Below are 26,646 nucleotides of genomic sequence, written 5' to 3'. Positions count from 1 at the left end.
TTTGTCCTTGGAGGAAGTTAATTTGAGCCCAAGTTCCACTACCGACTAGCTGTGTGACACTGGCCAAGTCCTTCAACCACTCTATTTTCTATTTATAAACATGAATAGAAACAGTACCTACTGTGGTAGGCTGTAAGAACTAAACAAATATTGTGCACAAAATGCTCAGAACAGTGTCTGGTTCCTTGAGGAATTCCCAACTAATGTTATTCATTCATACCCTGTCTGGAAGTAGGTGGCCTCTAATTCAGAGCGAAAAATAGAATCCTGAACAGAATAGTATCTGGAAGATAGAGCTGTGGTCATTGATAAGACAGGAGGACATCTAGGATGTACTGTGTCCATTATAAAGTCAACTACACTGTTTCCTCCTTGGAAATTGGATTATACTTTTTCCTACAATTTCTGTCTTGATATGTTATATAGTTCCTTTAATGCAAGTGAAAATGGAATTACTAAATCCTGTAATTGCTGATTTAAGGTTAAAAAAATAAGTTATTTAAAAGAGAATATCCTTGAGAATAAGTTGATACATTCCTGTGATGCTAAAAAATTTCCTCCAAGCATATGGAATTTTCACATCTAATATATATCTCTATATACTTACATTATTTGTATTACTTAATTGCTCATTACAATCTTACTTGAAAACATGCACAGATAAAGTCACAGGGACACAAAACACATAGTTAAATGAAAATAAATGGTCCTTATTTAAGGACCATCTAATTTGTGAATTCACAAATTTTAACATGGTATTTATTAGCAAAACACAGTTCCATTTAAAAGCATTTTTTTTTTTAAGTTGGACTTAACTATAATGCTTTCTAGCACAAATTTTAATTGGAATAGTTATAACTAAACTAAGCCACCATTATAAGTTTTAGATGACTGAATTACTTCTCTGAGAATATCACTAGGTGTATACTGTCTTCAATTCCATTTAGCTATATTCTTCAATAAATTTCACCATTGGTGACATAAAATTATCAGCAGAAGTGACCCATTTATATTCACTTTCTAATATATAGTTAGCATTGAAACATAATAAATCTTAGGTAAAAATATCAAACTCTTCCTCTGTCACTCCATCTTCACCCCCAGAGTACCCCTTAAAGTTGATTAAATTAACTGAAATTGAAGCAAGGTTATATATTCTAACTATCTAATGAATAATATTCTCATTCATCATCCTATGCCCTCAATGTTTGGTTTGACTGACTTTTTCAGTTAATTATTATTTTTATATGAACTAAAGATACTAACCAATGTGTTTCTATCATATAATATCAACCATGAAGTTTTTAAAAAGTGTGGTATAGTTCCACTTGATTTTTATTACACTTTGAAAGGCAAATGAAGTAAATCAAGAAGAAACAAATCTGAATGCAGTGCTGAAGTGAGGTCCAGCCTTTCAAACTGGCTTCCTATTAATCACACAGCTGACCTTTCATTAAGGGGCACTTGTTGGAGTCATTGACACGGTTACAGCATTTACATGTGTGAACTGTACTCTGTGGTATTCATGTTCTGGCGAAGGCACAGTGAAATTAGATTCTCTCCCTGTAGGGGGTAGACATTGACCGCTATTCAATGCCAACAATCGTCGGTTAAAGTATTTCATGAAGAATGACTTTTAAACTGCATTTACTCCGCCATCAGTAATGTCAAATGCAATTCTTAAAGAAATATATTTAACTAGTGGTAATTAATTAAACCTCTCATAGCAGCAACTTTATCCAAGCTAAATCATTTCTGAAAATACACAAAGGAGTCATCAGGATTCTACCGTCATGGCTTTTAAACCATCAATTTTATGATGTCCATCTATAATAGTTAGAAAACAAAAACAAAACATCGGCCAGTGGGGAATTATTTAAACAATGCAACCATGTTTTATCTAGTTCCACTTGTCTATGTACCTTATACATGTGAAATGTCTTTTGGGATGACAATGCATTTCAGACTAATTTTTTAAATAAAAAATGCCTAAATTAAGAAAAAAAAAGATAAAACCTCAAAAGACTACAAACAGATACGACCTGCTGACAGTTTTTATTGTATCCTCTTTTAACATGATCATCTTTGTGCAATATTGGATGGACTGAATTTGGGAAGCATAACTGGAATCTTTGTCAGGGCACATGTTCCCTGTGTTTATTTGCTACGTGGAACATCATACATTTGAACAGCAAACACATTCTTTCACACTGGTTGACATTCCACCTGAAAAGGTCCACCACACTTAGCTTGTTAACACAATTCAGGATATATGGTATAGTAGTAAAAAGACTCCCCATAGCCAAGTAAAACTTGGAGTAGGGGACTCAAGGAACAGGGCTGTACTTAGATCAAGTCTGAATTTCAAGTTCAAACATAGTTTAATGGTGAATCTAAAGTTGTAAATGCAAAGTAAACGCAATGTGAAGGCTGCTTGAAACCAAGCATGAAAGACGAAAAAGTCAAAGTTGAGATTTCCCACATCTGGTTTTAATATCTTTTCTTATACTATTAGACAAGTGACCTTTTGTTTTGTTTTAAAAATTCATTATCATTGTCATGGCTGCTACAACTTAATATTGTTTTTAGAATTTTTAAGGTCACTTCTTTGGTAAGGGACCGAGCTATAGAATGGATTTAAGAAAAATTGCAAGCATATTTCTCCCATTAATGTCTGATTAGTGATGTAACAGAATAGCTATGTGTAAAAGTTGAAATCCATTTTCAAGAAGAGTTTGTGCCTTCTTAAATAATTATTTTCCTATTCTCAGAACTATGACAAAACAGTTGCCCGTCATCATTTGACAGCAATAAAGGACATTTCATCCAGAAAGAGAAGATAGTATGCTAGGCTACAGGATTGAATTAGCAATATGATTAGCACCACATTTCAGATCCAAGACCTTCTGAATGAGGAAGTTACTTGCGGAGCCTAAGCTTCAGTGACAGTGCCAAGGCACTGTTGCAAAATGAAACCGGAGGAAATCCACATGGTTATCAACACAGGTTTTTTTTTTTTTTTTGCTAGTTCACTTTTGCACAATCTTCAGAGGATTCCCTGAGAGTAAACATCCTTAATTAATTCCCAAATAAAAGAAGGAAAGATAAATTTTCCACTTACTGCATTTGCTGTCCTTTGTCCACACGCTGAAATGAAAGGGTGGTTCTGCCGGTCTTCACCTAGCTCCAGGTTGCCCTCCGGATTAGGCATAAACGTGAGCGGCAAGAAGCATGTTGACTTTGTAACCATTCAAGGAGCAGCCCATCGCGCTGCTGCCTGAGAGCCGGTCAGGACAAAGTGCTAAACTTCAGCCTGAGAGCACAGAATCTGTTACCCCTGAGGCTCTACCATTTCACCTACACCTGGGCGGATCTATCAAGCTTCATCTCTATTAGAGCTATTTGACTCTGTGGTTTAAGAGGCAGAAGGAGGAAAAAAAAAGAGGCTTGCCGTTGTCACACTTGTTTCCTATTAAAGAGCCTTACGGTGGATTGAGTAATTGTGTACGAAGGTAGGCTGGCTGGCAGATGTGTGCAGCCCCAGCGGAGCACTAGATTCAAGGCAGATGGGTTGTACCAGGGCGCAAACAACATTGGAAGAGAGAGAGGCGTGATTAAAACAGCAGGCCTCTGTTTTATAGTGCTGGAAGTGGGGTAGCCTTAAAGCTCCTGGGAACTGGAGATCCCCAAATGGCATTGCTCTGTAGCATGGAAAACAATAAATCCAATAAAAAAGAAAGATGTTCGAGCAACGAAAGTTATAGAGATATTTATAATGTTCACTTTAACTATTAATGAAGGATTAAATGAAGCACCCCTCCCCCACACACTCTAACTGAACTTAATTAAAACTACTCAATCATGGGTCATAGTGGGTTACTGATAATGTTAATGTGATGGATTTGAAACAGATCTCTCATTCTGCTGTATAAGCCGTGGTTATCTTTTAAAATCTGAATTAAATTGCTTTAAGGAGATTTACACTGTCAGACAGATTGACATTCTGCAATTGGGCATTTTTTAAAGATATAACTGAAGCCAATTGTTAGGAAAATATCCTCTTGCAGGTGTGTCTCATACCACATATTATCTCAAGCAATTTAACCCATGGAAACTTTAGAGCTGTCTATGTCACCTCTCTCTGAGCATCAAAAGTGTGTAAGTAATGAAACTGAGTGTCTGTATGTATGTGTGAGGGTTTTGATATCTTAAAGACATTGCAAGCATACATGAATATACTACAGATAAAAAAATATACTACCGATAAAGAAACACCTACAGAAATAGTGCATAGGAGAGCAATTCATATTATTTAAAAACAAACAAACAAACTGGACTTCAATAAGCCAGATTAAAGTTTACCTGTGACTACCTGAAGTTTCTTTCATAAAGTTCAGCCAAAAATTAAGATTTTCAGATTTCAGAATTTTTCATTGGAAAAACAAAATTTTATATTTTCATGGTTTCACATAAAATGCTATGAATACTTTCACAGTGATTTTTTTTTCCTATCTTGACTAAAAATGAGATATACTGGAAATGTCCCAAGAAACAATGTTCTTAAGAGTTTCCAGTCCAACTTATCCAACAAAGTTTGAGTTTGATTTGGAGAAGCATACAGACTTTATTTCCAGCTTTTTTAAAATTTAAACAACCCATCACATATGCCTATTCTCAAGAGAGTCCTTTATACCAAATGTTATCTAATTTATGAACAAATGATCCAATGCTTGCTGTTTTCTTTTTTTTTTAAGAAGGTGAGAAACCAGAATTTTCCTATCACCAAACTGTCATTGCTTATCCCCCCCACTTCCACTGGGTTTGTCACCATCCCTTCTACACACAATCCTCACTGCAGTTACCTCTCTGATAGTTATTATGGTTACATTATCTGTGAACTTGTTATTAATAAGGTTGTTATATTAATTATATAAGATTAATAATAAATTCCAAAAGTGATCTTCTATTTCCAACTAGGTAACAAAATATTTTGTTAAAAATTGTGTACAAATTTTCTTATCTGATATATTCAACTATTTAAAATATTTGAACTGAACTGTCATTGAAACCAGTTCATGACATTTTAAATTATCTGATTCAAAATTTAATTCTGTTTTTAAACATGTGTCTCAGCCAGGTCAAATAAATCCCAAATGGTAAATAATTTGAGTTTCAAGCTATTTATTTCTGAGTTTAAGTTAATAATAATTATAAACCCTTGTACTGATCCCTAGCAGCTAGTCAGAATTTCTGTAAAACTATATCAATGTTTAAATGTAAATACACTTTATATGAATATTTTTTAAAATATTTCATATACTTTTGTTTTCTACCCCATGATTTCAATATTGGGCCTTGTTAACCTAAGAAGATAAAACACAAGGAGCTCATTAAATTATACAGTTTAGGTGGGTGCAATTATATGTAAGGTAAAGATGGGACAGAAAGTTTTATGTTTTTGCTAATAAATCAGCTCTAGGAGATGAGAAAGGTGGCTTTCTCTCTCTCTCTCTCTCTTTTTTATTTTTGTTGATTCATCAACAATATCATCTATTAGGCAGGAAAAGAAATGTATTTCTCAAACTGTAAGTATTCTATTACTGACTTTATAATTTTATTAAAATGGTATAGAAAAAGTATCACTAGACTAGGACACAAAATTAGAGCAGAGGAAATATTTCTATGAGCAGATTTGAACAAATATACAGAGACTTGTAACCTGCGTGTGTAATCAAGAACTTAACAAATAATTAGGGGGAATTCCTTTTATGAGATGAGGCATGGGACACAATTTCCAACACTGTTCATCTTCTTCGTCTTAGATCTTAAAATATCTTCCTTAAAAGATGCTTCTGATCAAGGTCAAAAACATTCTCACCAAAAATTTTATTTTCATAAAAATGCTGGTGATTTACTGCTGCTGCTGCTAAGTCACTTTAGTCATGTCCAACTCTGCGACCCTATGGACTGCAGCCAGTCAGGCTCCTCTGTCCATGGGATTCTCCAGGCAAAAATATGGGAGTGGGTTGCCATGTCCTCCTCCAGGGGATCTTCCCAATCCAGGGATGGAACCCAGGTCTCCTGTGTTGCAGGCAGATTCTTTACTGCTGAGCCACCAGGGAAGCCGTGCTGGGTGATTTAGGGGAGGGTAAAAATTACTACCTAGAGCATTTTCTTGATTTGTTCTCTATCTTCTGGATTACTTTAGAATGTTAACTAGTTGACCCCATCAGCCTGGTATATAGTACATCCTTCAAAGGACAGAAGAGTTTTCTTGGGGAATATAAATAGTCTGTTGTGTTAAAAAAGGTACAGGAGTCATCAAAAAGGCTCCAGATTGGCTATAAATCCCCCTAAGGAGGTGAAATCAAGGAAAGTTATTTTGGAAAAAAATACACATATGGGTAATGGCAAAGTTAGTCTAAGTTTGGAAGTAAGGAACAGAGGGGTGGGGAAATTCACATTAAAGGAAAGAGATCTAAAATTGTAGTTCTACTAACCCTATAAATTTACTTAGGCTAATACTAGAAAATGTGCAAGTTTATTGCAAAATATTTTTGAGTCGATTAATCCAAACACTAAAAATCTAGAATAAAAATGATTAGGTCTATCATTCTTCAAGATTTGTCAGGCAGTTTTTATTTCAGCTAAACAAATAATAGATACTTCTTACAAGCTATCACTGATGTAGACTTCATAGAGAAGCAAAGCAAGACCCAACAACTGACCTCAAGATATTTTACAAACTACTTGAGTTGAAAATATATATACACAATAAATTAAATGAGGGTTTATGATCAAAAAGGATGATAAAGACAATAAATTTAATGAAAGGTCAGAAAAATGAGAGATCAGTGTAGGCTGCATGAATTCTGAGGTAGGCAAGGATACTGTGTGGTTTAGAAATGATGACAAAAACAGTCAAATAGAGGGTTTGAATTGGGGAGTCAAGGAGAATGTCTGGGAGGGGTAAGATTGTGTAGAACAAAGAAACATTGTTGGAAGTTTTCTGGTAAGCGCCTGGCATGATAAATATGTTTTGGAAAGATTAATTGGAAGGGATTAGAAAGAGGCAAGGCAGCCTTGGAGTCTGCTGCAATAACTCAGGCACTGACCTATATTTCTCACGGGATCATCACTTTTCCCTCTGAGTAGGACTATCCCTGCAGACTGAAATACTCTAGTCCTCCTTACATTCCACTCCCATTTCTATTCCTATGTTCATGCCATGTGCTTGTGGTTCAGTGGAAACTGCTGAATTTTAAAAGCTTTTCAATGTAAATAACTATTCCATTACTTAATAGCAAATTAACTGCCCCAAAAATCATTTTTAAAAAATGGGTTTCCAATCCCTGTTTGTAAAATTTAAGTGTGATGAGATCACTAATTAGAGCTTAATAGAAGGGATGAATATAAGCTTAAGGTAGATAATCAATGCCTTTCTCTGTATCTTCAATTTCTGATCTATTAACTCAGTTTACTACAATGTCATAAATATTTTATCAAACTTCAGTTCAGTTCAGTCGCTCAGTCGTGTTTGACTCTTTGCAACCCAATGGACTGCAGCACATTAGGCTTTCCTGTCCATCACCATCTCCCAGAACTTGCTCAAACTCATGTTCTTTGAGTTGGTGATGCCATCCAACCATCTCATCTTCTGTCCTCCACTTCTTCTCATGCCTTCAATCTTTCCCAGCATCATGGTCTTTTCCAATGAGTTGGTTATTTGCATCAGTGGCCAAAGTACTGGAGCTTCAGCTTCAGCATCAGTCCTTTCAATGAATATTCAGGACTGATTTCCTTTAGGATTGACGGGTTTGATCTCCTTGAAGTCCAAGGGACTCTCAAGAGTCTTCTCCAACACCACAGTTCAAAAGCATCAATTATTCAGTGCTTAGCTTTCTTTATGGTCCAACTCTCATATCCATACATGACTACTGGAAAAACTATAACCTTGACTAGATGGACTTTTGTTGGCAAAGTAATGCCTCTGCTTTTTAATAGGCTATCTAGGTTGGTCATAGATATTCTTTCAAGGAGCAAGGATCTTTTAATTTCATGGCTGCAGTCAACATCTGCAGTGATTTTGGCACTCAAGAAAATAAAGTATGTCACTATATCCATTGTTTCCCAGTCTATTTTCCATTAAGTGATTGGAAATGATGCCATGATCTAATTTTTTGAATGTAGAGTTTTTGCCAGTTCTTCACTCTCTTCTTTCACTTTCATCAAGAGGCTCTTTAGTTCCCATTCATTTTCTGCCATAAAGATGGTGTCATCTGCATATCTGTTGCTATTGATATTTCTCCCAGCAATCTTAATTCCAGCTTATGCTTCATCCAGCTGGGAATTTTGTATAATGTACTCTGCATATAAGTTAAATAAGCAAGGTGATGTGACAATATGCAGCTTTGACTTACTCCTTTTCTAATTTGGAACCAGTCCATTGTTCCATGTCCGCTTCTAACTGTTGCTTCTTGACCTGCATACAGGTTTCTCAGGAGACAGGGAAGGCCGCCTGGTATTCCCATCTCTTTAAGAATTGTCCACAGTTTGTTGTGATCCACACAGTCAACAGCTTTGGCATAATCAATGAAGCAAATGTAGATGTTTTTTCTGGAATTCTCTTGCTTTTTCTATGATCCAACAGCTGTTGGCAATTTGATCTCTGGTTCCTCTGCTTTTTCTAAATTCAACTTGAACATCTGGAAGTTTTTGGTTCATGTACCATTGACGCCTACCTTGGAATTTTGAGCATTACTTTGCTAGAGTGAGATGAGTGCAATTGTGTGGTAGTTTGAACATTCTTTGGCACTGCCTTTCTTTGGGATTGGCATGAAAACTGACCTTTTCCAGTTCTGTGGCCACTGCTGAGTTTTCCAAATTTGCTGGAATATTCACTGTAGTACTTTCACAGCATCATCTTTTAGGATTTGAATTAGCTCAGCTGGAATTCCATCACTTCCACCAGCTCTGTTCATAGTGATGCTTCCTAAGTCCCACTTGATTTTGCACTACAGGAAGTCTGGCTCTAGGTGAGTGCTCATGCCATTCTGGTTATCTGGGTCATTAAGATCTTTTTGTATAGTTTTTTTTTTTTTTTTTAATATATAGTCTTGCCACCTCTTCTTAATATTTTCTGCTTCTGTTATGTCCATACCATTTCTGTCCTTAATTATGCCCATCTTTGCATGAAGTGTTCCCTTGGTATCTCTAATTTTCTTGAGATCTCTAGGCTTTCACATTTTTTGTTTTCATCTCTTTCCTTGTGTTGATCACTTAGGAGGGCTTACTTGTCTCTATGAAATTGTGACAATGTCACAAATATTTTATCAAACTGTATTTCTCAAAGTATTTCTCAGAAACACACACACACACACACACACACACACACACACACAAACCCTATTTTTTAGGACCAGTAAATGTACTTGGTAGTGATAATAGTGTTAAGTACTAAAAAGAACAAAAAACAGTAGACTTCAAAAGAAATTTCAAAGCTAGAAGCAATGAAACTTCTTAACTGAAGGAAGATATTTAGTGAAAATTAACTCTACAAGTAACAGAAAATCATAGTGGGTTTAACTAAATCAATATTTATTCAGTATTTCTTCTTTGCACAAAAATAAGAGAAATCCAGAAATAGCATTCCAAGTTATATGGCATCATTTTTCAAGCAATTAGACAACCAACAATCTTTCTTTTTTGCTCTGTTATTCTTGGCTAATAGATGTCATTTTCAAAGTCCCAAAGTAGCTGCTGGAATTCTGGTCATTGTTTTTTGTGGTGACCTGAAGGAAGGTTGGAAGGGGAAAAAAAGGGCCCATAGCAGTTTCCCCAATACCGTTTATTGAAAGGACTCTATCCTTTCCCCACTGAATGATCTTGACACTCTTCTTGAAACTTATTTGATGATATATGTGAGGATTTATTTCTGTGCTCACCATTGGTCTATGTCCATTTTTAAACCAGTATACACTTGTTTTGACTATTGTAACTGTGTAAAAGATTTTAAAAGTAGGAAATGTGAGACCACGAACACTGTTCTTTTGAACAATTGTTTTGGTTATCTAAAGTCCCTTGAAATTCACAAGAATTTATTGATTGATGTTTCTATTCATGCAAAAAAACATCATTGGAATCTTGACAGAGACTACTTGAGATCTGTCAATTGCTTTGAGAATTCAGTTCATTCAGTTCAGTCACTCAGCCATGTCCTACTACTCTTTGTGGCCCCATGGACTGCAGCATGCCAGGCCTCCCTGTCCATCACCAACTCCCAGAGTTTACTCAAACTCATGTCCATTGAGTTTGTGATGCCATCCAACCATCTCATGCTCTGTTGTCCCCTTCTCCTCCTGCCTTCAATCTTTCCCAGCATCAGGGTCTTTGAAAATGAGTCAGCTCTTTGCATCAGGTGGCCAAAGTATTGAAGTTTCAGCTTCAGCATCAATCCTTCCAATGCATATTCAGGACTGATTTTCTTTAGGATGGACTGGTTTGATCTCCTCAAAGTCCAAGGGACTCTCCGGAGTCTTCTCCAACACCACAGTTCAAAAGCATCAATTCTTTGGTGCTCAGCTTTCTTTATAGTCCAACTCTCACATCCATACATGACTAAAGGAAAAACCATAGCCTAGACTAGACAGACCTTTGTTGGCAAAGCAATGTCTCTGCTTTTTAATATGCTGTCTAGGTTGGTCATAACTTTCCTTTCAAGCCAGCAATCGTCTTTTAATTTCATGGCTTCAGTCACCATCTGCAGTGGTTTTGGAGTCCAAGAAAGTAAAATCTGTCACTGTTTCCCTATCTATTTGCCATGAAGTGATGGGACCAGATGCCATGATCCTGGTTTTCTGAATGTTGAATTTTAAGCCAACATTTTCATTCTCCTCTTTCATTTTGATCAAGAAGTTCTTTAGGTCTTCTTTGCTTTCTGCCATAAGGGTGGTGTCATCTGCATATCTGAGGTTATTGATATTTCTCCCAGCAATCTTGATTCCAGCTTGTGCTTCATCCAGTACAGCATTTCTCATGATGTACTCTGCATATAAGTTAAATAAGCAGGGTGACAATATACAGTCTTGATGTATTCCTTTTCCTATTTGGAACCAGTTGGTAATTCCCTGTCTTGTTCTAACTGTTGCTTTTTCACCTGCATACAGTTTTCTCATTCTCAACCAAGAATGATTGCTAAATCTCTACCTCATGCCTTATACATATTAGAAAATTATTGTTAACTGTATTCCCATACTTTAAGAATATTTCCTTAAGCTTATATAAAAAACTGTTTTTCTATCAAGATGTAAAGCTCATTGCATGACTTGTAAAAGTTTACTACAGCACATTTTGATTATGCATATTTAGACACTGCTTTTTAAAGGGGACTGAAGGAATCTGAAAAACACTAAAGCAAATGCTGAAAGTATTTTAGACAGGAAGTATCAGAGGAGTGAAAGCTGGTTTTCATTGTTCAAATAATCATTGTACAATACTTTAACATTTCACAGTGACATGTTACATGTGTCATTATATTTATGTGATGGAAAAGTACAAGGCAGTACAACCTATTTAGTAAATCCAGATTTTCATAGAGCAATAATAAAGAACTAAATCTTTATTATAATATATATATTCTTATCCAATTATAAACTTTTTCTAATAACTTTGTAGGAAATGCATCCAAGTTTTCTCCAATCTTTATTTTGTTCATAAAAAGTGAGTTGTCAATATCTTAGATTACCCATAAATATGAGCCTTTTTCTCTATCTTATTTTTCAGTGTCTTTTGCAGAAAGTCTTTCTTGATAAATCAAGTTCTTACAATGTTTAGCACTTTTAAACACTGAATATTTAGTATGTGCTATTTTAGCATCAATGTCCATGTAAATTTTATCTTGTACTCTTTTGTTGCTTAGGAAATGAAAGTAACTTTTTCCACCAAAGTGGTTCTTTAAATTTAGAAGTCATTATGCATAATTTTACATATCCTTCTACTTTCCCTTATTAGTGAATCTCAAAATGACCATTACATTGTCAAAGTGCAGTGTTTAATGGGTACTATGTAAACAACATTTCTGTAAGTTTCCCTTGTTCTCTATCCTCTCTCAGCTCCCCAAATACGTTTCTAATATAAGAACATGGAGTTAGAAATGTAGACCTTTATATACTTATACTGTCAAATAATTCTCCATCACATCTTTTTTACTGAGAATCTACTATATGCAATCTATTAAGGACAGTGTGGTGAACGTAAGTTGAAACATTAGTAATGTTTAACATTAGTAAACACTTAAAGTTAGTAGCATTTAAAATTAACATTACTAATTTTATTCATAAAAATTAAATTGCACTTAAATTATTAGTATTTTTTAAAAAATTTCCTTTTTCATCTTGAGTTTCTGAATTTTTAAACACATAAATATTTTTAAGTGTCTCTTTTTTCTTTTCAGTGCTGTTGATTACCAGTGATGGTAATAGTAATCTTTCTTTTTTACTTTTAGCTGGTAAAGCACACTTATAATTTTACATGTGTTCAAGGCTGTTTTCAGTTTAATGAGTTATCCCAAAGGATCCAAAGAGGTTATTAAGAACTCATAGACAAACGTACAATTCAAAGATCAAGAGATGATTATAATACTATAGAGAATGTATACAGCAAGTTACAGGTGCTAACAAGATTGTTCTTCATGGGAATACTTGAAGTGAATTGAGACTATTACTTTGGTAAAGATAAACAGGCTTGTGAGATAATGCATAATAAAAGCACATTCTAAGTTCTGACAAATATTATAAAATAATGTTGGTGATTATGGAAGCACTGCATTGGTAATCATGCTTGCTTATCTGGATACTAAGCATGAAGTGAGTTTTAAATACTGCGAAGTAAAAATCAACAAGGAAAAGGATCTGAATGCCACTTTAGGAAGTTTATCTTAGTTTGAGTGGCAATTGGAAAACACTTATGGTTCCTTAGACTGGGATCATGAAACAATATAATATTTGGCAAGATACTTCTCTATGAGAGCATTACAAGAATTTAGAGGTAGATTATCATTAGTTAATTTTTTTCTAGGAAGTTAGCTAGAGGTGGTGATGGCTTGACCTGAGGCTATAACAACGGAACAAAGGAAAATTTCAAGAAGTGTATGATTAACATGATGAACAAGACTTGGTAATTATTCAAATACAGGAGACAGAGGATACAGATACAAAAACGACTTGAAAATATATGAGCCTGTTCTTGAGATAACAAGAGTGACCAGTCTAATTACAGTGTTTATGAAAGGCCACACTGCAGAGTTGCACAAAAAATATAATTCTGCGTAGACAAAAGAGATTCAATTTCTAAACAGTCATCCATATTTCCACATTATTTTAGGGAAGCAGAAGGTAAAATACTTTTCCTAAACACTGTTTTTTTCTGCTCTGTTACTTTGAGCAAGCAATAGTCAGTGGACTGAATGGCTGTCTATACCCAGAGAGAGATTACTGATGAGTAAGTGTCAGCCTGGGGAAACATGAAGAGGTCACCTTGGGTTCCAGAACTGCTTTAAGTGTTTCTTCAATGACCTGGAAAATGAAATAGTGAAAAGGCTCATCAAATTTGTAGATGAGTTCAATCTTCTGAAGAGAATAAAGACAGGGCTGCTCATGAAAGACGGATTTGGTGCTCGAAATGAACTTAGCAAATTAGAAAAGCAGTGAGAAATGAACTGAATGAAGTTCAGATGGGTCAAATTCAAGGTAGTGCAATGCAAGACAGAGAGCTAACTTAAAAGGATTCACAACGGTGATATATTTATAAAAATGAGAGAAAAGGTGATTTGAATTAATACTGAAAACACTCTCTATAGTAACCCTTTAGCAAAAGGAGTGGGGAATGATACCTGTATGCCAGCAGGACACAGGAGAAACAAACTCACATCTCTTGAATCTAGGGGTCCAAAATAGTTGCACAAAACTTTTCTATTTAGCACTTCATCAATAGTTAGTATTATACTAGATAGAATAGAAAAGGCCAGGTAACAATAGATATCAGAGAACCTACTGTGTACTGGGTGGGTCTGTTTGTTTCCCTAAAAGTGAAAAAGTCACTACTCCAGGGTAATAAATACACTCCAATGGAATGACACAGTTAAAAATATTATAAGCATATAGTGACACAAAGATTTCAGATAGTAAGAAATGCTATGAAGAAAATAAAACACACTGATATGATAGTATGACTTGGAGGGAATGGAGTCATGGAAGGAGTCAGTGAGTGTGTGGCATTTGATCTAAATGTAACAAAGATAGTCTTGAAAATATCAGAAGAGAATTTCAATCTGAGGAAAGAGCAAATGCCAAGTCTCAGAGTTGGAATAAGACTGGCAGGATGTAGAGTCAGAAAATGGCTGGAGTGGTCTGAGTGCCTCATGGACGCTGTGACATTTACTGTGAAAAGCGAGTAAGGAAGGAGCAGAGCTGGGAAAAAATGTTATGAGCGAGCTCTGTTTACTTCAAGTGTGAGTTGCTTCTCAGGCATCTGAACCAGGATTTCCAGTATGGAGTTGAATACATTAGACTGTGGCTTAGAGTTTAGTAAGAGGGTAGGAAAGAGAGATTTGGGAGGGAATCATAGAAAATCACTGTGCTTGGATATAGTGGAAAATTTGAAAAGTAGATAGAGTATATAATGATGCATGGCCTTGCCAGCCACATTAAATGGGCTGTATTGCTGCAAATATATTATAAAGCAATTGCAGGATACTGTCCCCTGTCCCCCTCCTACCCCCCAGCCCCAACACTCAGGGCCTGAGTCATTTTATTCTACTTTCTAATGCAAAGTTCCTTACACACACACACACACACACACACACACACACACACACACATGATTTTTAAGCAAGGGAAAGTGCCAAAATTCAAATTTCAGCTGAGCCTTATTATTTGTGGACCCTCATTGTTCATGGTTCCGTCTTTTCTACTCACTAAAATCTATGTGTAACTCCCAAGTCAATGTTGTGGGCCTTTCCTGTTCATTTGCAGATGAGCACAAAACTGAAAATTTCAGCCTCCAGAGGTGCACTTGTTCTGCTGTTGAAGATGATGGTTTGTCTACTTATTTCAGATCTTGTGCTGTAAATAAGTGTGCCCTTCTTGTGGTCCATTCAGTGCCACACTTTCCACATTTTCAAGCTTTGTGTTGCTGATTTTGCTGTTTAAAACGGACCCCAAGCATAGTGCTAAAGTGCTGGCTAGTGTTTCCGAGCTCCAAAAGGTTGAGATGTGCCTTAAGGGGAAAATATATGTGTTAGATAAGCTCTGTTCATCATGAGTAATAATGTCGACTGTGAGTTCAATGTTAATGACTCCACAATTCATATTATATAACATGTCTTTAAGAGAAATACACCAAAGACAAGATTATTTATTGTTCATGTGATGACAATTTTGTGACCAGAAGTTCATAGGAACCTAAGCCTGTATTTCCCCTAGGAACAGTGGTTCAGTATTCATTAATTCAATATTTGCAATGACTTTACAGAAAATAACTATCATGAATAACAAGAACTGACTGTAGGTCTGAGAAAAGGCTAAGCTGAATTATATTATGAGACAGTTGCATTTATTATAAGGAAGCTTTTCCTGTAGTTGTATAAAACATTGACAGAACTTCTCTGACAAAAGGAAAAAGGTAATTCCTTTTTAAAATTACATATATATATATATATATATATATATATATATATATATATATATAACAATTCAACTGGAAATTGAGGAATTTTAGCCCTCAGATTATATATAGCAGTTATTTTATTTTATTTGTCATTAGATAAATGTAAAGTGAAGTTTCAGTTGCCTTTTTCTACCTGCCCTTGAAACCAATGGATACAATTATGTGCATATCTGAGAGTAAAGCTAAATGCTTAGCAGTGTGCGACTGATACTCCTTGCTTCACTAAGTGTTGGCTGCTGCTGCTACTCTTGCTGCTGCAGGTCCAAATGCCCTGGGTGAAAACATCCTATTTAAACCCTGAGACGATACTCTCAAGGGACTAAGGAGACAACACTAAAACATATTAAACAGGATACATTCCCTAAATGTAAGTGTGACCAGAACTGTCTCTGATTCTGTTTGTTGCTCCAGACAGAGTCCTCGTCTGTTGGTCACCCCAGGTGGCTCAATAAATAATATGCTCATGCTGCCCAGAGAATATTTTGTGAATATAGGATATGGATTTAGCGGTGAAGCAGTCACCACTTAGCCTTGGGAGCAGAGTTAGGTGAAAGGCCAGGAACTGGGCAATGTTCCAGGCTAGTGTGTTCTAAGCAGGAACCAAGTAGTTGGTTGAAATAAGGATCAAAGAGATGTTGGAACTAAAAGTCAGGGAGAGCTAGAAACTGTTAAAGCTTATAGATTAGGGTATTTGTAGTGATGGAAAATAACACCTCCATTTATTGTGGCTCTGTGGGGAAAAAGGAGATAATGAGAAGACTGTGTGAAGACAGGTTTAGAGAAAGTTAGCAACTCACAAAATGTTTAAAAAAGTACATTTTTTAAAAATGTAAAAATAAAAAGGAAAGACCATGGAGATACAATGGAAACAGAAGAGAACTCAGTGAATGTAAGCATCTAATGTTGGTTTCATTCTTTATCTCCATTTCCTGCTGCCCCTTACTTTTCCTTCATGACCTTCATTATTTCAGGAACCTAGTTTTCAGAACTTAAGCTTAGAATTATCTGTCCGATTGCCCTTTCTGGAACTGAGGTTTTCTTCTGATTCCAAAACCAAATGCTTTTAATCAATGTAGTATTCTGTTACCATTTTTATATACATTACTCTAAAAAAATGAATCAATAATTGAATTATAAATTGTCACAAAACACATTCAAATTCAAGCAACTCCTTTTGAATTTTCATTTTACCTGGTAAGATTTACATTGCATGTAGCACTTTAGCACTGTGTTTACCAATATTATTCAAAGAGCACTGTTACTCTACTACAAATTCCATTATTTATATAATGATGGAATATGGGAAAGAAAAGCAATCTTTCCTCATCTTTCAAGAATGATGGGATAAGTTTCAAAAAACAATGGTGAATTTTGTTTATGGCAGCATGAAGTTCTCCAGGGACTTGAATCTCTTTAGTACATCTTAGAATCAGCAAAGGTAGAATAGAATCACATTTCCAGGAGGTTGCCTAATATTGTAAAAGGCTCTAGCTAAATCTCAAGTGAACTGCAATAACATTTTACTGCCCTGTTGCTATAGCTTTCCACATGTAAGTGTATACAAGCTGTTTGAAAGTTGAAGTGAACTTCAACTACATCATCGCTGTATCTGTCCCATTAAAAGAAAAAAAAATAATATATATTTCCAGTGAGTCTCAAAATCATAACCTAGATTTTAGTTCTTTTATTTTAAAAGGAAATTTATTGCAAGTGGTGATACATTAATCTGAGAGAATTTTAAAATTTAATTTAAAATATCAAACCTTATCTATCTAAAATAAGCAAAATATCAGTTAAGCTGTTGTTAAGTGAAAAGTTGGAGAGGAATGCCAGGAATCCTAGGGAATAATCAGAATCTGGAAACTCACAAAAATTATATAGCTTATCTAGAATATTCATGTGTTTCTACATTTAATATATATGCTTCTAAAAAAAAATAGTCAACAAGAATGGGGAAAAACACTTTCTAGAAACATTAAAGCTTTCTTATTTAGAGTTTCAAAAACACTACCACAAATATAAGTTGACCTTCCACTAAAACCTCAGCCTGTGTGAAGCATTCTGTCTCATGACCAGTGACATGGTGCAGTTTTTAGCACCCTTCCTTTCCCTTCAGGCTTCCCTTGTGGCTCAGCTGGTAAAGAATCCGCCTGCAATGTGGCAGACCTGGATTCGATCCCTGGGTTGGGAAGATCCCCTGGAGAAGGCAAAGGCTACTCACTCCAGTATTCTGTCTTGGAGAATACCATGGACTCTATAGTCCATGGGGTCTCAAACAGTCAGACACAACTGAGCGATTTGTGCTTCACTTCCCCTCACTTAGATGATGTTAGGCAGTAGTCAGACACAAGTTTTGGCGGAATAATGTTCAGTGTTAAAGGACTATTTTCAAAGTCTTTTCTGTTTCCTGCTGAAGAATATATTAGAAACTGTAAATAAAACCCAGGTTATATAAATTCCTTTCTAGCAGACATCATTTTCTCCTTACAGCACACTGAATCTTGATAACACAACAGCTAATCAATTCTGGCAATTCAGTCATCAGATGTATTAATAAGTAAACTAATCCAGATGTTTTTCATTAAATGATGATACATCCAAATAGCTAATTGTACTGTAAATTAAATTTATATTTTCTGTGAACATACTTCCAAATGTATTTAAAGTTTATGAGGTGGTCATTTAGAATTTGGGAGTTTATCTATTTTCCCTATCAAAAAATAAAACAAATGAAATATGAAGTGGAAATTCACCTAGAAGCACATTGCTTCAAGAAATTCCTTGAGACGTAGCTATAGCCTTGAGGAGCCTTTCCCTGTTGCCTATAGAGTTTCTCCCAGTTAAATAGTGCCTCAGTGCTATGGGCACACCAGCATTTTTATGGTTTCTGATATCCAGGATCTGGTATCTGCTTGTGTCACAGTTCTATTTATTTCTCTGCTATGTCTTGCAACTTAGGAAGAAATTCTGTTTTATGAAAAATACTTGTCCTTTTATGAAAAATACTTGTCCTACCATTGGGAGCCCCAGAGAAAGAAGCAAGAGGTTGAAATGGATGTGGTATATTATTTATGGTGGTATCCCACAAGCAAGATTTTGTATGACTACATATGGTGCAAGTATTGTTTTAATTCAACCCTTGGGACATCGATCCAATAATGTTGCCAAAATATACTTCTCAAAGTTCAGTGATAATAGAGTCTGAGGATAAGTTTTTAACTTATAGGTGGCATACTTTTTCTTCATATTTTACACACATGCCAATTTAAATATATGTCATAGAATTTGTGACTATTTTATGATTAAGTCTTAACTCTGATAAGTAACTATTTACTTTTTAGCATTAGTATTAAATTATGTTTTTATTAGGTTGGGATATTTTTCCTTTGTTTACAGTGCATCCAGATATACATGACATCTATTCTTCTATTTAGGTGTTTAAACTTTTTCAAGCATAGGTACACAATTTTTTTTGGTAAGTTGAATGCTTCTTATTCTCGGTGAAATATGAAATGTTCAAACATATTGCAATCTCCCATCAGAACTATTGCTTTCTCTGGATCTGTTTCAGGGGGTTTTGGCCCAAGCTTAGAGAGGTGTCCGCTGATTTTACAAGCCAAGCCTGACATATGTTTTTTTGCAGATCTCTACAATGGAATAAAGACATTTTTAAAATATTTAGGTCAAAGTAATGCTCAGGGAAAGAGCAAGTGTTTTCACTAAATCTTCATTTCACTTGAGGCTGGAGGGTCTATACCATGGTTTTATTTTGTGTTTTTCTCGATCAGAGTGTTACATATTACCATAAGTGAATCACATATTTGCCTTTCTCTTTTTATCTTGAATGACTGTAAACAGAAGAGTGGCCTAGGTCAATGTACTTCCCATTAAAAGCCAAACAGTGTACGCACTTTTTGTTTTTGTTTTCTTTCTCTTTCACAGCCCTCTACTCAAAAGGAAGTGGCAGGAAAACAATGAAAAATGACTTTTGGGCATGTAAATAATCATTTCCCAGACTTGTCACTTCTTATTAAAAACCTAAAGAAACTAGACACAGAAATTTTTCTTGTAACTCACATAGCTTTTCAGTTTAAATCTACTAGTACCAGTATCTTTAAAATTCAAATAATGTGGATGCAATTTGATTACAAGCTTACCAGAATTCATTCACTCAACTATTCACATGGATAAAATAATATGGTATTTAAACAGAGCCATGTCTGCAGACTGAATAATGGAAAATTTAATAGTCTTTGTCTCACTAATGATTATAGCCTAAAATAGGTTACCTAGGCACTCTCCACCAGTGTCAGCAATTCATTTCTGAAAATCAGAAGTTCTGTGTGAAAATGATTCCTGAAAGCCCATTCCAAACTGTTTTAGTGGGAGAAATTATATCACTCATCAATCTCAAAACTTCAACCAATTTTCTAAAATGACTGTAGAATATAAATGACAAACTACCATGATAGGGTATAATATGTTTTGAAACATTAGTTTCTTTTTTTTTTTTCTTCATTTATTTTTATTAGTTGGAGGTTAATTACTTTATAATATTGTAGTGGTTTTTGTCATATATTGACATGAATCAGCTATGGATTTACATGTATTCCCCATCCCAATGTCCTCTCCCACCTCCCTCTCCACCCGATTCCTCTTAGTTTCTTATCAACAAAAGAATGTTATGGCTTGTTTAAAAATAAGAACTAAGTGTACGTAGTATGCTGTACTGCTTGCAAGCAACCTAAAACAAACATTCATTTATGATACAACATGTCAAATACAATGTAATGAGCATATTTTAGAAAAAATGCAGACAATGAAGTACAACTATTGATTAAAAGATACTACATGATAGTTCTGGCTATCTCTTTGGCCTAAAAAGTGGCTTAAAACCATACTATCTTTTACAATCCCAGTAGTTAGTTGATTGTGCTCAGCTGAGCATTATAGCTTAGGGTTTCCCATGTGATTGCAGTTAGATGGCAGCTTCATTGTAGTTATTGAAAGATTCCAAGATTGTTCATGCGCATAGCTGGTGGTTGATCTGGCTATTGGCCAGGAGCTGAATGGAACTGTCTCCTGGAGCACTTACACCTGGTCTCTCCATGGACTTCTCACAACATACTGGCTAACTTCAGATAGGAAACTGTAAGAACAAACACTGCAGGAGGTTCTGGAAGAATCTGTAATTTAGCCCTGAGAAACCTCAAAGCGTTATTTCTCTTGTATTCTCTTAGTTATACGTGAATCACCAAAGCCAGCTCAAAATAAAGGAGAGGGGGAGTAGATGTTTCCTCTTGGTATCAGGGGCAGTATTCACACGCAGGAAGTGAAGTCACTGACTCTGACCATATTTGAACATTATCTATCATGAAATTTGGCAAACTACAAGCTCCCAGATAATATCAACCATGCCACCTGAGTTGGACAGCATTAGGTAATTGTAACAGGGATTATACCTACTATCTAAACATATTTATAATCAGACAAAAGTCTTCTGTCTTATGCATAAATTTCCAGAAATAAACTTGCTAGCTGAGGTGGGGCCTTGAAACTTGGGGAAAAGTTCAGAAATAAGGTGGGAAAGGATGGCAGCAGAAATTGTGACTTGATGTGAAAGACAATGAGTTGGGTGAAAGAGGGATATTTGAGGTAAACAATTTTAGGTAAACTATTAGACTCGGAAGATCTAACTGAGATTTTTCCATTATTTTCATGTTTTTGTTAGCTTTATTGAACAAGGTTTAAAATATTTAAGGGATTTAAGAAAGTTTTTTAATTTTAAAATTAATACAAAATGGAGCTTTGCTTACACTCCCATTTTTGTTTTTGTTTTATTGTTCTCTAATAATGGTATTACATCATCTTTGAATGGTATTATGAGACATCTGACCATTTTCAAAGAAAGGCTATCCTGGTACAATCAAAGATGATGCTTTTTGTCACGTAATCCATACTTCTTTAAATTGATTTCCAGTGTTTTCATTTACTGTTCTTCCAAGATTTTACCATTGTGGTCTTCTTCTGACTACTATTCCCATTTTTCTGGATGAAATCTAAAAGCTCTTATCATTTTCTTTGATCACCTCCAAGTTAGTTATGGTTGCAAATGCAACAATTTCCCCATTGGCATCAACCACATTTTCAAAGCTTTTTAAATTGGCCACAAATGAAGGAATTCAGTTGGTCCTTGTAAACGTTCATCATTTGTTGAAAACTCTCTGCTATGACTCCTCAGCGAACTCTAATACTTTCTTTTTATTGTAAAAGGTTTTTTTTCCAAAGGTCTTTTGGTGAACTTTCTTAGTCGGCATCCATACCCTACTTAGACTACATATTGCACAAGAAAATGAATATAATAGGTCATAAGGGATGTAATACTCATCTATTCCATGGGATGAAAAAGTGGGCTGTGAAAGGAAGAAAGCCGCTTGAATGTTTTGACCATGTTACAACACTGCATGAATATCCAGGAACATTGTTGCTATTGTGAAAAGCCTTCTTTGTGAGATTTTTTGTGTGTATATTCTCCTTAGTGTGCACCAGTTAGCATTGAATACAAGTCACAAAAACCTTCTCATCAACAAACATTGATGTTGATGTTCTAGACAGCTGGTGTTGTTCTTCTGAGCATTTCTTGAGGGAAGAGATTCTTACAGAATGATCACTAGAAAGGGTTTGAACTTAACCCCCAGCCATTAAGTCACTCTCACCTAGAGGCTTTGTGATCAGATATTTTCTTCTCTTGCTGTAAGATAAATGCTGAGAAAGGCATACACTCCAAAACAAAGTGTTGTTTTTTTTGAACACAGAATAATTACTCAGTGGTATAGAGCCTTCTTCATCAATAATTTTTCTTTTATTATAAATGAAACAGGAATATGGCATCCACCTCACTGTTAAGGGCAGCTGCTTTCTCAACCATTTTAAAAATAAGGAGTATGGCTTGAAAAGGTAGCAAAATTAAGGACTTACTCCTTAAATAGTCTATCCTAGACCACCTTTAGCTTTTCAAATACATTATTCACTTCTTGATCAACATAGTACAGAATCAGGTCTTGATCACTGGGGCTTAACATTCACTTTTTTAGGTTTACCCAAATCTTTTCTAACATAAAATGGTGTATTTCTGTCCCAGTACACATTTTACTCCCCAAATGCTTTATGACCTTTTGCTTATTTTTTTTTCACTCCTTGTTATTAGAGTACATAAGGTGGTAACTGAAATAATAACCGTGTACTTGAAGTCTTTGGTGGCTCTACATTGTCAAACAATATTATATCCATTTTCCTTCTATTGTAGGCACTCTTCTCACATACTTTACTTAGTCCCCCACACTTTTCTTCAAAGCTCTCTCAAACTTTTGAAGACAATTTATAACATGAGCCAAAAACATGGGCTAAGTAAAAGTAGGCGTTAATAAAACTAGTTCAGGATATCTGTACAAGGAGAGAAAATAATGACACTAAGTGTAATTCCATGACCCTTCTAGTGGTGGCAACATTTGGTGGTCACATCCCCTGCATCTGCACTCAGAATACTTTTTAAAACATCTACCTGTGATTTTGCTAATCTACAGTTATATTTGGAATGTAACATGAAACTTCCCCTCCCTATAATTTTGTAAAATGTTTACATTTGAAGATAGATACAATTTTTTCCTCAACAAGTATCAGTAGAGAGCTACATCAAAGATATATTTATGTTTTAAGGAATTTTGATATTAGAAACTAGGTAGTGTTCTACCAAGGCAGTTTACTGAAGACAGGATTTATAGTATATGACCATATAGAGTTTTAATTAAAAAAGTGTTTATGAAAAATTAATTCAGATAAGTTACAAACCATATATAAGTCTTTATTCACTTATTAAAATAAATAGCACTTGCTACACTCACCAAAATGATCTTAATATGAGAGATGTAGTTTGGTTATAGACAGAATGAACAGCATATGCTGAAATATACCTAATTGTGTTAGTGATATCTGAAACTGAAAGTCAAGAAAATCGGAGTAATCTCATGTTTTTATCAATCAAGTATTTTAATAAAAGCTGTGGCAAATACCACTATCTTTCCACCAAATTGCATTTTTCCCTTCCATGGTAACAGATAGCATAGGGCTCAACTACCATCCCCAATCTCCTTGAAGGTGAATTGGCCTAATTACTAAGTTCCTTTAGTAGCACAAAGTCTGGGCTTATAAAAGTGTATATGTGGATAGCGTGTAATGGTACCTCATTGTGGTTTTGATTTGCATTTCTCTAATAATGAGTGATGTTGAGCATCTTTTCATGTGTTTGTTAGCCATCTGTATGTCTTCTTTGGAGAAATGTCTGTTTAGTTCTTTGGCCCATTTTTTGATTGGGTCATTTATTTTCCTGGAATTGAGCTTCAGGAGTTGCTTGTATATTTTTGAGATTAATCCTTTGTCTGTTTCTTCATTTGCTATTATTTTCTCCCAATCTGAGGGCTGTCTTTTCACCTTACTTATAGTTTCCTTTGTAGTGCAAAAGCTTTTAAGTTTCATTAGGTCCCATTTGTTTAGTTTTGCTTTTATTTCCAATATTCTGGGAGGTGGGTCATAGAGGATCTTGCTGTGATTTATGTCGGAGAGTGTTTTGCCTATGTTCTCCTCTAGGAGTTTTATAGTTTCTGGTCTTACATTTAGATCTTTAATCCATTTTGAATTTATTTTTGTGTATGGTGTTAGAAAGTGTCCTGCTATCCAAAAGTCTACAAGCAATAAATGCTGGAGAGGGTGTGGAGAAAAGGGAACCCTCTTACACTGTTGGTGGGAATGCAAACTAGTACAGCCGCTATGGAAAACAGTGTGGAGATTTCTTAAAAAACTGGAAATAGAACTGCCATATGACCCAGCAATCCCACTTCTGGGCATACACACTGAGGAAACCAGATCTGAAAGAGACACATGCACCCCAATGTTCATCGCAGCACTGTTTATAATAGCCAGGACATGGAAGCAACCTAGATGCCCATCAGCAGATGAATGGATAAGGAAGCTGTGGTACATATACACCATGGAATATTACTCAGCCATTAAAAAGAATTCATTTGAACCAGTCCTAATGAGATGGAGGAAACTGGAGCCCATTATACAGAGTGAAGTAAGCCAGAAAGATAAAGAACATTACAGCATACTGACACATATATATGGAATTTAGAAAGATGGTAACGATAACCCTATATGCAAAACAGAAAAAGAGACACAGAAGTACAGAACAGACTTTTGAACTCTGTGGGAGAAGGTGAGGGTGGGATGTTTCGAAAGAACAGCATGTATACTCTCTATGGTGAAACAGATCACCAGCCCAGGTGGGATGCATGAGACAAGTGCTCGGGCCTGGTGCACTGGGAAGACCCAGAGGAATCGGGTGGAGAGGGAGGTGGGAGGGGGGATCAGGATGGGGAATACGTGTAACTCTATGGCTGATTCATATCAATATATGACAAAACCCACTGAAATGTTGTGAAGTAATTAGCCTCCAACTAATAAAAAAAAAAAAAAGAAGAAGAAAAGAAAAAAAATAAGTGTATATGTGTCTCCTTCACCCTGACTTACCCTTTCTGCTGACTGGAGGTGGCAGGTGAAATGGTCTTAGGAAAAGGCAGATCCTGAGGGTTGTTGCATCACATGAAAGAGAGCTGCCTTCCAACCAGGAATGTCAACTTTACATCATTATGTGAACAGGAAATAAACTGCTTCATTGTTATGGCAGTTTAGCCTACCCTAACTATTATAAAAGCAAGTTAATATATTGACATTTTTGTGTAGAAATTTCAGCTTGTAAATGTTTGACTTTTCCATTGAGAAAGTCAGAATTAAATTCAGTCATGTAAAAAATCAGAAATGCAGAATTTTCAACTTGTGTCTAACCTCCAAATATGCTAATTGTTTTTATAATTTTGTTTGTATTTCTTCCCTGAGAATCTTTAACATATGGTATGATTGCTAAATTTTGTCATTACTTTTTATTTTACTTTATACTTGGCTTGTGTGAAGTTCTTCCTTACACAGAAACTATAAAACTATAAAAACAAGGGCATATCATATATGTTGTATATTGGTCCATTCACCTGACATCTTCTAGACATATTATAAGTTCATAACAGATGTCTGTTAGGTGGAATTGAGAACCTGTCTTTTCTACCATGATGCCTTCACAGTGTAATTATTGCTCTTTGCCCATAAATTGATAATATATGAAAAAAAATCACATTCATTTCAGGCATCAAAGTGTATAATTTTCATGTTTTTCCTTTTTTACCTTGGAAATGAAGAGACTATTAATTTTTAAAAGAACTCATCATGACACTAATTTATCTTGGAGTCACTTTGAGATATTTAAGTTTTTTTTTCTTTTTTTGTTTGGTAGTTAAAGTTACCAAGTGTGATTTCCAATCATCATCACATATTATGTTATTTTAAATTACTTTATAATGGTTCATCATCATAAAATTGAAACAAAATTAATTGTGAAGACTATTATATCAGTACAATAAATTACCAAATTCTTATTTTCTCAACACAATACTTTAAGTTACCTTCAGAATATCAGTTACAAATAAATAGAAACCAAGTAATTTCTATTTGGGCAACAGTTTTCATTCTAAACTTAAATATACTATAGACAAACACAGACTTTCAGTGCATATATGATATATAATGAAAATATATTTGTAAATAACCCTGCCTAACAACATCATTTAAAATAATATTTCATGAACCATAGAGGGTGCAGTGAAAAAAAAATCAACAATGTTCTTAGTTTCCTTTTTATTATATATTTTAAAATGTACTTTTTCATAGGTATCAGTAATTATTACCCAGCCAGAACAGGAACAGCTTGCTGTTAATTTTTATGTGGCTAAACCACTCATTGAATAAGCACATTTTGAA

General features: G+C 35.1%; 1 protein-coding gene across 1 annotated transcript in view; it reads right to left on the bottom strand.

Moving 5' to 3' along the window:
• The window catches only part of SEMA3A (semaphorin 3A), a 506,000-nt gene extending 502,766 nt beyond the window's left edge, over positions 1-3,234 (bottom strand). Inside the window, exon 1 of the mRNA XM_061165131.1 lies at positions 3,122-3,234. The gene's annotated coding sequence lies outside the window, so the exon portion shown is untranslated. The remainder of the gene's footprint in view (positions 1-3,121) is intronic.
• Positions 3,235-26,646: the final 23,412 nt, after the last annotated feature.

This window comes from Dama dama, chromosome 18 (assembly GCF_033118175.1).
Source record: "Dama dama isolate Ldn47 chromosome 18, ASM3311817v1, whole genome shotgun sequence".
NCBI lineage: Eukaryota > Metazoa > Chordata > Mammalia > Artiodactyla > Cervidae > Dama > Dama dama.
The sequence above is the reverse complement of the archived record's forward strand: the minus strand, read 5'-3'. Positions and strand labels throughout refer to the sequence as shown.